This window comes from Oryza sativa, chromosome 7 (assembly GCF_034140825.1).
Source record: "Oryza sativa Japonica Group chromosome 7, ASM3414082v1".
In the NCBI taxonomy this organism is placed as follows: Eukaryota; Viridiplantae; Streptophyta; class Magnoliopsida; order Poales; family Poaceae; genus Oryza; species Oryza sativa.
The window spans coordinates 8,994,633-9,006,317 of NC_089041.1; the positions used below are offsets into that span (position 1 = coordinate 8,994,633).

The 11,685-nt window shown below is 46.2% G+C and overlaps 1 pseudogene; it reads right to left on the reverse strand.

The window, feature by feature from the left end:
- Window positions 1–467: 467 nt before the first annotated feature.
- On the reverse strand, window positions 468–5,310 carry LOC107281586 (uncharacterized; annotated as a pseudogene).
- Window positions 5,311–11,685: the final 6,375 nt, after the last annotated feature.

Here is an 11,685-nt window from a genome sequence, read left to right on the forward strand (position 1 = left end):
ACAAAGTACTTTTCAAGGGGTATGCCATAATACCCGTGTGGTCGCACTATAAGATGCTTGGATGGAATTCCCAAAGGAATCGGTCCTTAACGACAATACATAGCTAGCTACACAGGCTCAGCCTACATACCATCAGGGTTCGCAAACTAGTTTTACTTCGCAAACACACCGATAGGGAGCATCGGGTTTTGAATAGTTGATTGGAAATCCAGGTTTCCCACACGACAATACAATCGTGGCAGGTCCAAGCAAAACTACCTCGATGTTCATACCCGTAGGGAAAGATGTCGGTGCATAATATGTGGAGCTATAAAGGACAGGTCGTCCAATATCCTACAGAATATAAGTGCGACTAATAGGTAGATCCATCGGATGCGTTCGCAACACGAGGCAAAACAGTTTAACGTGTAACCTAAGCATGCACATTTGCAAACAACATAATTTTGCACATATAGGAAGCAATATGGTCAAAGGTGGCTTTCCTTGGTCCTGCGGAGGTTCTTCCTTGACGAGAACAGCTTCCGGTTCATCCGCGGGATCGGCAACTATACACAAAAAGAGCAAAATCAACACAAGAGCTAATAAAGTAGCTCAAACAGTAAGATATTATACTGCCATTAGATAGATCTCATTTTTAGAAAAATTATGGAAGTGGAACGAAGTCAATTGGAGTCACGGTTTAGGAGATATGAATTTTCGAAGATTGAAGGAATTTCTATTCAAAGGAGAAAGAGTTTCTTTATGGGAAAAAGGAATATTTCGGGATAAACCCCTTGCGGGGCCCGCTGTTAGTGGCACGGGAGGAGCCGGCGCAAGGTAGACCACGTCCACGGAGGGCGCCACACAGAGAGGTGGTGGACCGGGCTCGTGGTCCACCGGTCGGTGCGTGTGGGGCCCAGCCATCATAGGCTCGGCGCACATGGACCTGGTGTACACACGGGCACACCGCAAGGGAATGGATAGGGTGGGACCCGCATGTCATTAGCACAAGGATTAAGAAGGGATTAAAACAAAGATTAAGCACAGTGGGCCCACATGTCATTGAGACAAAAGAGGAGGATTAAGGAGGTAATTACGGTGCAAGGATTAATTAGGAATAGTGGGGTACACGGGTCCCACATGACAGTGTCTCACATCCTTCCCTTTTCTTCTCTCTTCTCCTCTTCTCGTTATCTCCTCTCGTTCCCCTCTACTGCTCAGGGTTCCCCATATCGTTTTGACAGAGGTTACCGCACCCCCACGGTAGGACGATTACCGCGATAATCGTGCGATAATCGTGAAAAATCGAACAAAAATCATATCCAAACATTTGAATTCAAATCCTCGGCGGTTTCGCAGCTTTGACGTGATTATCTCGTGGTTTATGGCGATAATCGCGATATTTGTCTGATTATCGCGGACAGTGAAGAGGGAAAGTTGGAAATGAAATTCAAATTGAAAAAAACATAGAAAATACAGTTAAATGTATGTCTATCTTGGATATAATTATAAGAATATGTAGGATACATAGAAAATCTAACATTTGAGTGTAAAATTCGAAAATTCGGCATGACCTATTCTATATTATGGACATCGAAGCAATTCAACATTTAATAGCATAATAAATCAACAACAACAATTGAACAACCTCACATTTCAAAGCCTAATGAAGTCCACACAAAGTAGAAACAATAGAGTCCACGATTACAAATATGGTAGTTCATATGACAAGCAACACAAACATAGAAAGTTGTAGTTTGGAACGAAGGATATAAAGAAGGACATAGCTAGGTGTTCCACTGATTGTAAGCCATGTTGTACTCTTCTGTTGACATGAGCATCAAGCCATGAGAGTGTAGCAATCCCACCTTGTATTCCTGCCAAGTTTGTTCTGTCCATGATGCTGTTGATTGCCATTGAGCGTACAATTGAGCATACCACTGGGGCTCTTGTCATTCATACACCCATGTCTGAGCAGGATAATCAGATGCTTGGGGACGGTTTTACACATAGGTTTGATAGCCACTTTCAATGCTAGAGGCACTGAAAGAGCTGTAGCTATCCTGGGGCGTGTCAAACTGTTGTTGTTGTTGGCGGCCTATCGGATTAATAGTAGTTCTTTGTGAGGTTGGAGCACCATCATCCTGGTCTTGAGTAGCGTGAGTAAAGTCGGCCTCACCTGCAAGTGAAATATTAGCAAGAACATTAATGAGTCATGAATTGCAAGGTGATAGTTGTAGTAGCAAGTAAAGTATATCGTACCAGTGAATTGAATAAGGCTGTGGTGTTCTGACTGAGGTGTGTGACCCCTAGAAGGCACATCAGTGGTGCCTTGGCCTCCTTGGCCTCCTTGACCACCGTCATCTCCATCATCTGTATCCATCTGGAGCTACTGTCATCGGACTCTTGGTATTCCGGGCTTCCTTCAGCGTCGGCATCACTATCGACACTCCTCAACCGTGTAGTTGTAGCTTTGCCCTTTGTTTTTTTGGCTGCAGGTGCTTTTGGCCGCTGTCGAGTCTTCCTCTTCCCAATATGATTGTCGCCTACGTTCTTTTCAGCCCACTCAGCAACACTAGAAGCCCCAGTGGCCCTGCAGATGTCTGTCAAGTCCACTAGGTCGGCTACTAGTGGACTAGGCACAGGGGCGTCACTCTCGGTCGAGTCTTCATCAAGTTCAGGGCAAGCATTAGACCAAGCATTGTCCATCCAGTCTTTAATTTGATTGTTCATGTCATAAAATGAAAGATCCGCTAGCCTCTGAAGGGGATCGTCATCTTCCTTCCTAATTTGTGCATTTGCTTGTTGTATGCGAAGCTGAAGGTTGTAGTTGACATACACAAGCTTGTTGAGTTTCTTGTGTGTAAGTTTATTACGGAGCTTTGTATGTATGAATGCAAACGTGCTCCAATTACGTTCACATCCATTTGAGGAGCAACATTGTCCAACCAAATGTAACGCAAGCTTCTTCAAGTTCGGTGTGTCTGAGGCGAACATAGACCACCATTGTGCTGCAAATGCCAAACAATATGTCATTTCACTATTATGAACACATAGAGCATTGCATTATGAAATTTTTTTGCTACATTAGCAAAAAAAATACCAAGGGAAGTTTTCCCATCCATGGCCATCTTTCTTGCTAGTGGCTTCCCAAATTCGCCACTCTTACACTGATACATCTCAACCTCCAGCAAAGCGGCAGCTGCCGTGTCAATGTCCGTCATCCACTCGAAAGCTTAACGAAGGTCTTGGAAGACGGTGGAACTACAAGTGTAAGCGTAGTGCGTCCTCGGGTTCAATACCGCAGCTACAAAACATAGCCTAAATTAGTTCAAGAGTTATGGGTTTAGGAATTGAACATTATGTAAAGACCGCAACTTACTTGCATTGATGAGTGTTTTAGTGGTGAGGTCGTGCATCCTTCTGTCCACAATATCCATATAAGCGTTGTACTTATCCCTTTCACAAGCGAACAGACTATCATACTCCATTCTCAACAGTTGATATCTCAAAAGAACCTCACTCAAATTGGGGTTCTTGTCCTCGTCGGCAAACCAAAGAAAGGAGTACATCGGTTGCACTGAATTCACTACCGCCTCCAAGTTTTCCCACCAACTCATGCTAGATAGGCAGGCATGTGCATATCTACCCTCTGTTGTGCCATTGAACTTACTTTGCATGAATGTAGAGGAAGCCATCCACTGCATGAACTGATATCGCTTCCTTTAGGAAACTCTGAAGGAACATGCAATTGGTGCCAAACCGCGTAGCATTCCACTTAACCAATTCACCACCTATCGCTGAGACCATCATAGAATGCAGCTTCGAATGATTGTATAGCCATCTGCAAATTTTTCTACCACTAGCAATCACCATATCATGGTCTGCCATCTTTCCAACCTCCTTAAGCATCAAGTTAATTGTGTGAGCTACGCAAGGTTGCCACATAATAGCTCGGTACTCTTGCATAAGCAGTTTGCAGGCCTTCTTATAGTTGGACCCATTATTAGTGATAATTTGCATGACATGTTGATGGCCTACTTTGCATACCACCTTCCTGATCTCCTGCATTAATAAATCACAGAATACACGTAAGTCCATCACCTATACTTCATGATAACATGTGAGGCTAATTTGTTGGATCCAGTGTGTTACCTTAAGTACAAATTGAGCATCCTGGCTTTGGCCTGTCGCATCAATGGACTTATGAAAGAACATTATTCCATTACAGTATATCAAAAAGTTGATGATGGCCATACCGGTCGGTCTAGTCCACGAATCACACATCAAAGTAACACCATAATCATCCCAGTCGTGCTTGAACCTCTCAAATTGTTTCTTCACGTCCTTCTCCGTAGAATCAAGGTATTTACCATCTATCTCCCTACTTGATGGAGAAGGTATGTTTTCACCTACAATTCACATAAGAAATATTAGTGTCTAAAATGTTTATGAAAATATAAGTTGATATTAGTTGCATACGTACCCCACTTCTGTGTCTCTCTCACGACGCTGACAAAGTAAGGATTATCGACATTTCTTGCAGCAATTCCGGAGGTATGTTTTCACCTACAATTCACATAAGAAATATTAGTGTCTAAAATGTTTATGAAAATATAAGTTGATATTAGTTGCATACGTACCCCACTTCTGTGTCTCTCTCACGACGCTGACAAAGTAAGGATTATCGGCATTTCTTGCAGCAATTCCGGAGGTGAAGAAAAACCTTGCCCGTGACTCACCAATGGCCTCCCTAGCCTGCTTTCCCTTCTTTGTGAAGAACCCTGTCTCAATGCGTGTCTGCACAGGGGCCTTGGCAACTGCTAGATTGTAATCTCTCAAAAAAGGTGACTCCCTCTGAGATGTAGCCCTTCGTAGCAAATTGGCAATTGGGTTACTTTTACCTCTCCTTGCCTCAGGCTGAGCGGATCCACTTCCATCGCCATGCTCATATGTGCCACCTCGCTCCTCCACATCCCTTCTAAAGTCTTGCTCTCGCCGTGATGCTTCCATGGCCTGTTCCATTTGTTCCTCCTCGTCGGCATCACCTGTGAGGTCATGATAGATGACCCTTGCCGCTTCAACCCTGGTTGACTTTTCACTCTTACGCCTAGCACCGGCAGCTTTTATCCTGTCCAACTCGCGCTTGAACAAGTCACGGACATCTGGAGGCACTGAATTGCAATATGTTGTCCCCTTTCCCTTTCCAGCCAAATGAATTTTAAGTCTAGTTGCCCTACCACCGCTCTTTTGCTGATGGCAATATTTACAATGAAATCCATTTCCTATGCTCTCCCCGTGCTCCCACACAGGGTCCCTATTATCAGCCATCTCCACCCTGAATCATATGGAAAAATTATATCACTAAAAGAATTAACCAAATTACACATTAACAACAAATGACCCATTATCGTTAAAAGTACATTTACATCAATAAACATGAAAATGTCTACTCACCCAACAAATAACGTACTGTACATAACCACTGTCCACATCCCTACCATAATTCAGAAATCTTCATATCTCAAATAACATCAAACATTTTACAATGTATATTTGACATAAACCAACATACAACTAAGGCTACTACTTGCACAACAGTGAAAAATTCATACAACTAAGGCTACTACTTGCACAACAGTGAAAAATTCATGCACAATGTCGACATCGGCACTGTGGCTGGGGCTTCCAGGGCAAGGAAGGCGCGTCCGGGAAGCGGCACACGCGGCGCGGCACACACGGCGCTGTGCGAGCGGCTCGACGCGGGGTGGCGCACGGCGCTGTGCAAGCGGTGCGGAATGGCTCGGTGCATCACTTGCCTAGCTCAGCATTTTGTCGAGCAGGTGGTGCGCGGTGTGGCTGCTGGGTAGGGAGGAAGAAGAGGGGAGATAGATGGGCCAAGCTGGGCCACCTTGGGCCAGCCGAAAGTGAGGGAGGGAGACAGTAACAAGGGAAACCCAAAGGAATAGGAACTTCTTTCCTTTTTCTGGTAATTGGAAATTTGGAATTTGATGCAAAGGTTGTAAATGGACTGTAAAAGGGACCGTGGACTTTGATAATTCTAGGAGTTTATTTGTGGACATGGAATGAGAGATTTGAGATTTTTAATGGCATAGGTAAAAATTCAAATGAGAACCAAATTTTGAAAATAGTTTTGTATTTAAAATAGGTTTTTAAAAGAAACGAAAAATCAGGATGTTACATTCACAATCTGTCCTGACCGTAAATTCTTTGAATCCCAGATATAACCTAAAAGCATTTATCGCATTGATTATTGCTAAGATTTCTCGATCTGTATTGTTTACAATTTTTACTTTATAACTTCCAGAAGCATACCTACATATATTTTCTTCTCATTTGGTAGAGTATTTAGTAGGTCTTTGCTTTAGTATTGCACCCCAACCTTATTGTGATGCATCTGTTTCAATAATAAAGTAATTCTCTTCTAATGGTAGTTCTAGAGGTTTTAGCTCTTTTACCCTTTCTTTTATTATATGTACTAATTTAATGTCTTTAGAGTTAAAGTATTTCTGACCATTTTTCCTTAATTTAGCATACAAGGGTCCTGCTAGCGTTGCCAAATTATCAATGTGATTTCTAGCATAATTTACAATTCCTAAGAATTGTTGTAATTTATTTTTATCATTCATAACATCAGGAAATTGTAAAATTTTCTTAGCAATATGTTCCTGCAAATGAATTTTGCCTTCTCCTATTTCATGACCAAGAAAGTTAATTTTTTTTCTTTGCATATTTCCATTTTTTTCTTTGATAGGATTAATCCATTCTGCTCAACTTTTCTAAAAAATAACTCTAAAATGAGCGGATTGAAACATTATAACTCTAAACGACAATGTTGACATACAGATCCACGTCTTACAAATATTATAAAAGTCTTACACAAATGCAGCGGAAATTAAAAGGATAACAGTAGCTAAGCCTTGACTTGGATAGCAGCGGGAGACACCATTCCACTGGCATCCTTGACGGCATGGACGAAGCCTACTCCTCTGAGAAGCCACCATCGGACGCATACTCGAACTCTTGGGTTGGGAGATAGAGCAAGACTAAGTACTACCCACTGTACTAAGCAAGTCATACCGGAACGAAGGGTATGATGCAGGATACAACCAAAGAGAGCTAAAGGAGTTTATTTGCATAAAGCTAGCATTTATGAACAGTAGTTGAAAGCGGTAAAATAGTTAAATAATTATCCATCATTTAACCCAATCACTGCTTAACGCTACACCATGTTAAGACAGGCCCAAAACCACCACCTGAACTAATCAGTTCCATTAAGCTAAGCTAGGGGTGAGACTAATCACAGTGAATCTGGTTGACCGCCCATAACCGCGGGCACGGCTATTCGAATAGTTTTACTTTGATCAGAGGTGTACAACTGTACCCACAAGACACAGCCCCACGACACGTTCCCGTGCGCCGGCATGCCACTACAATATACTGGAAAGAGGCCGTGATAGGACCCTTCGCATAGCCCCCTCTAACCAAGCACACCACACCTCAGGTTTCACCCCCACTCCTCAAAAGGTAGCGGGCAGTCCCCTCTCGTGCCTAGGTGAATCCGGAAGCGACAAAGGCCGTTGCAGGGCCCATCCTGCTCCATCACACCCACCCTTGCCTAGATGCGTCGGCTAGAGAAAAGCTACATTACAAGCCCAGCTATTGCCCACGCTGGCTTATGGTAAGTACGATAAGTTCTTCCAGGGCATCCCACGAACCGGTCCTTAATTGCCATGGGCACGACCATCAAAACCATACACCCACAGCCCACCAATTAATGTGTTCTAATTAACTAACACTATTGCGGTGGCACTAATCCAAAGTTATACTATAATCCAAAGTTTATGCGTTAATGTGATTTCCCCTTCGTGTACTAGTTGAACTAAGCATGGCTAAGCAATTCCTAATCCGACATCTAGTTATGTTACAACCCAAGCTAACAATGGATTAAGATGAACAAATAGTATATCTGAGGCAGTAGGTAAACATCCCATAATAACATTATAAAAACAATGCATAATTTAAAGGAAACAATAGAGCATTTGCAATATGGGATCAATATGTTCAAGTGACAAGCATGACTTGCCTTGCTCTGTGGCTGGAGGGACCTCGGCAACTATCTCAAAGTACACCGGAGCGTCGGGAGAGCCGGAATCTATGCGACATACAAGGCAAACAATGCAAACAAGCTATAAGACTACTGAACAGAGAACAAAACCTTTTGTAATGGATTGTTTGCATTTTTCTTGATTTACTGAGACTTGAATGGGCTTAAACGGAGCATGGACGAATTAGTTATGATTTTTAGAAGATTATATGTGTTTATTACTATAACAGAAAATCCTTAATTGATTTATTGCGTAAATAATACCCCTGGCGACATCATCAGAGAGAGTGGCAGCGCCGACATGTGGGCCCCACATGTCATAGGCTCGGGGTGCGCCGGTCCACGGGATCGGTGAGGGGTGCACCACGTGGCGGCGACGTGGGCTGCCACGCGGGCAGCAGCGAACGGCCCCGATCTACTCGAGGGTAGATCGGATGGCGAGGGCGGCTCGCGGCCTGGCACGCATGGGCGGCTTAAGCCGGCCCAGCGGCCATGGCGCTCGGCGGCGCGGTGCGGCGCGGCAGCGGCGCAAGGCGGCGATCGGCGGCGAGCGGCCAGCAGCGGAGAGCGGCGGCGCTACTAGAGGGAGAGGGAGAGGGATAGGGGATGTCGGTCGTCATCGAAGGGTTCAGCCGGCACGGAGGAAGGCGACGGCGAACGACGACGACGGGCGATGGAATGACGATGGCGACGAGCAGCCGAGCTTCGGGGAAACCTAGGGAATGCAATGGGGGAAATTAGAGAGGGAGAGGGAGAGCAGAGAGGGTGGAGGCGCCGGCCGAAGGCGGTGGCCATGGTGGTGCTCACCAGCGCGAGGAGGAAGGCGTGCTCCGGCGGCGGAATCGGCCGGGCGGACGGCGGACGGGATGGCGCTTGGGACGGCGAACGCGACGGGCGTCGACGGCGCGGATCGGCACGGCGGCTAGCGGCGGCTGGAGCGGTGGCGGCGACGGCGGAGAGGAGGGTGACGGCGCTAGGGCAGTGGAGTGCACGGGAGGGCTCGACGAGAACGGGAAAAAGGTGGAGGAGGATGCAGGGGTAGTTTATATAGGGCCGGGGAGGTCGGACATGGCCGAGAGGTGGGAAGTGGCTGGCGAAGTGGGGGAGGTGGAGAGAGAGAGGCCGGTGGGATTCGAAATTCGAATCCCGGCCGTTTCTCGGTACGGGCGTGCGGGGAAAGTGGGGCGGCGGTCGCGGACATGCGGGAGAGGGCACGAAAGGCGGGCGACGTGCACGGGAGGCGCGGGAGAGGCGGGGAGGCGGCGGTTGCAGCGTGGGCGGCGGCGGCGGCCGGAGGTTGGGGACGGGCCCGATAGGTGGGCCCCACCTGTCGGTGACTCGGGAGGGAGGAGGGGCGCACGGCCGGCCTACTGGGCCTCGGCCTCGAGCCGGCCCAGCTAGCGCGCGGGGAGGAGAAGAGAACGGGCTGATGGCCCAATCAAAGGAAAAAGGAAGGAAAAAGGGAAAAAAGAAAAGAAAACAATTTCCAGGGATGAAATAATTGCTTGTGCTCATTTTTAATTGATTAAAATTATTTCTAGAGCTCTGAAAATTCCACTAAAAATCCTGTTAGCATATTTTGACATGAATAACCCAAGAAAAATTCCACATGCTATTTCCAATTATTATTTGCATTCACTACTTTAGGGTTTCTCTCTTGACTTTAAACAACTAATTTCTTGAGACAAATTCCAAATTGAATTTAGGCTTGGGAAGAACTTCAGAGTGTGACAAATACCCTCTCCAGGAAAGTAACTTAGGATTATATACTAACGTAGAGGAATACCCGTACTGAGCTGTCACCATCAATGGCCCACCTCTACTGTCCTGTAGCATATAACCCCAAATAATAATATTCAATAGCCTAAGCACCTCGCTTATGCTACTAAATACTACTCTACAATCATCATCATGACTTAGAGCAATCATATAAATGAACATTATGCCCACACCAATGCATCCCCCAGGTAAGCTAGCTAGACAATTATATCTCAAATAATATATCGAAAAGTCGGTACTCAAGGGATCAGAATGAAGTAAAGTAATATTCTATAAATAGTACAAGTCTTACAAAAGAATGAACTCTTCTGAAGACTCCGAGGATTGAAGAAACTATTCTATTCCTACTCCACTAGCTCTAGAGCACTAAACTAAACTTGAGAGAATATGAGAAGCTCTTGCTTGAGTGTGTGATGGAGTGGAGGATGAGAGCTCCCTTTATAGCCTCCCAATGACGGTTGTGATGGTTGGAATGGTCAGAAATGCCCTCCAACTGTCATTGGGATGCAATCCTGGACGTCCACGCCAAACCCTGCATCCAATGGTGCAGGTGGGGGTTCGGCCAAACCCATGGTTTGGCTGAACCATGGGCTGGGCCAAACCACCCCAATTTCGGCTGGCGGCCTCCTTATCTCCTCCCTTATCCAGAACAGTGAATTTTGGGCCTATTGGATCGTGGCAATTTTTTGTTCTTGTCCCATTTATCCATAAGTCTGGATCTCGACAGCGTCCGATTGATGGATCGTCTATTTTGCTGTCGATTCTCCTCCATTTTGTACTTATTTTCTGCAAGGGGTTATAATCCTAGTGCTAGTGGAAAATAACTTATTCTAACACAAATATGCATTGCAAACATAACTAGTTCTCCTTTATTTTAGTAATATTGACTGGCGAAACTGATCGATAACGATCGTCAACAACGGGCATGTGCGACACGTGTCTGGGGCACCACCGACCCTAATGATTCGCTGCAGAAGTCTTGTCGAAGTCTTTCCATTGTCAGTGGGATAAATCTTCTGTAAGCTTTGGTTTCATCATAAGGGGGGTGCAGTGCCTTACAGCTGACCGTGCCCCTTGCGTCTTTAAGGCGGTAGTTAGGATATTTCTAGTCGAGCTTCTCGAGGAAGATACAACCGGACGGATATCTCTGAGTTACTTCCCTAATAAGCTTTCATGCACTTCCTTCGTAGAGAAGGAGAAACGATCCCTACCGAGGGCAAAGTCAGCCTGGGCCCCGGGCATGCCGAGACCGTGGTAGCCTTTGTTACGTAATCTGACGAGAGCGGGAGAGTGGGAAAGAGAGACTCGCCTGGGTAGGTTCAGCCCGTACCTAGGTCCGGGCGCTTCCTCGGCTCCTACGCTAGGAACGCTCCTTGTTGAGCGCTCTTCCCTTCCAGCCGAAGGGCGCGGGCTTCGGCAAGGAGCTTGGTTAGAGCATCTCCAACATGCTCTCTAAATTCAACTCTCCAAATGTCTATTTGGCCAACTCTCCATTTCATTTGTTAAGTCAAATTGGTTGTTTACTCCAACAATCTCTCCATCCATCCTCTCTATTTTGAGTCTATGACAGCGGGATCTATGCGTCAGCCTCTATACCGCTTCTCCCCCATCTTTCTCCCCCTTTTCCTCTCCCTCTACCTCTTCGCATTAGCACTTCCGACGACGGTGCGGACGGCGGCGGCGGGCGCGGCTGGAGACGGCGCGGAAGGCGGCGGCGGCAGCGGGCGCGCGGCTGGGGACGGCGCTGACGGCGGTGGCTGGCGCGGACGGCTGTGGCGGCAGGCGTGGCTGGGGACGGC